General features: G+C 46.5%; 1 non-coding gene across 1 annotated transcript; it reads left to right on the forward strand.

Moving 5' to 3' along the window:
• Positions 1-375: 375 nt before the first annotated feature.
• LOC111727116 lies at positions 376-482 on the forward strand. Its single transcript, XR_002774744.1, has one exon. It is a non-coding gene; the product is annotated as a U6 spliceosomal RNA (small nuclear RNA).
• Positions 483-1,427: the final 945 nt, after the last annotated feature.

The following is a 1,427-nucleotide window of genomic DNA, read 5'->3' on the forward strand; positions in this document are numbered from 1 at the left end:
TTTTTGAGACAGAGCCTCAAGCTATTCCCCTGGGTAGAGTGCCATGGCATCACAGCTCACAGCAACCTCCAACTCCTGGGCTCAAGCGAGTCTCCTGTTTCAGCCTCCCAAGTAGCTGGGACCACAGGTGCCCACCACAGCACCCAGCTATTTTTTGGTTGCAGCTGTCATTGTTTGGCAGGCCTGGGCTGGATTTGAACCCTCCACCTTAGGTGTATGTGGCTGACACCTTAGCCACTTGAGCCACAGGCACCGAGCCATGATACAGATTCTTATGTTGATCACCAGATGAACATCAAAGACTAGGATTATACTGTGCCTTTTCTGTTTGTGTCCCCTGTCTTTGTTTTGTGTTACCATAAAGGAATACCTGGAGTGCTCGCTTCAGCAGCACATATACTAAAATTGGAACGATACAGAGAAGATTAGCATGGCCCCTGCGCAAGGATGACATGCAAATTCATGAAGCGTTCCATATTTTTTAAAAACAATAAAATTGTTCACCAACCAACCAAAAAAAAAAAAAAACCTCAAAAAAAAAAAAGGAATACCTGGAGTAATCAGAGAGGTTTATACAGATCCTGCCTATGCAGGCTGTATAAGAAGAATGTCACTGGAGCCTGCTTAGCTTCTGACGAGGGCTTCAGGCTGCTTCCACTCATGGCAGAAAGTGAAGGGGAGACTGCAGGTACAGAGATTACATGGCAAGAGAGGAAGTGTGTGTGTGTGTGTGTGTGTGTGTGTGTGTGTGTGTGTGTTACCAGGCTCCTTTTAACAGTCAGCTCTTCAGGAAACAAAGTAAGAACCCATTTCCCTTGAGGGAGGGCATTTGCCTATTCATAAGAGATCTACCCCCAGGATCCAAACACCTCCCATTAGGCCCACTCCAACATTGAATTCAAAGAATCCTACTGTCTCAGCCTCCCAAGTTGCTGGGACTACAGGTGCTCACCACAGTGCCCACCTAAGTTTTCTATTTTTATTATTTATTTATTTACTTATTTTGAGACAGAGCCTCAAGCTGTTGCCCTGGGTAGAGTGCTGTTGCATCACAGCTCACAGGAACCTCCAACTCCTGGGCTCAAGTGATTCCCTTGCCTCAGCCTCCCAAGTAGCTGGGACTATAGGTGCCCACCACAATGCTGGGCTATTTTTTGGTTGTAGTTGTCATTGTTGTTTGGCAGGCCTAGGCTGGATTCAAACCCGCCAGGTCTGGTGTATGTGGCTGGTGCCTAAGCCGCTTGAGCTACAGGCACCAAGCCAAATTTTCTATTTTTAGTCTTGCTCTTGTTTAGGTTGGTCTTGAACTCTTAAGTTTAAGGGATTCTCCTGCCTTGGCTTCCCAGAGTGCTAGGATTAAGGAGTGAGCCACTGTACCCAGCCAAGGATAGTTTTATTTATTTATTTGGCCTGGGCTGGGTTTGAAC

The sequence above is a fragment of the Otolemur garnettii genome, unplaced genomic scaffold (genome assembly GCF_000181295.1).
Source record: "Otolemur garnettii isolate 467f Iridium unplaced genomic scaffold, OtoGar3 scaffold00094, whole genome shotgun sequence".
NCBI classification, from domain to species: Eukaryota; Metazoa; Chordata; class Mammalia; order Primates; family Galagidae; genus Otolemur; species Otolemur garnettii.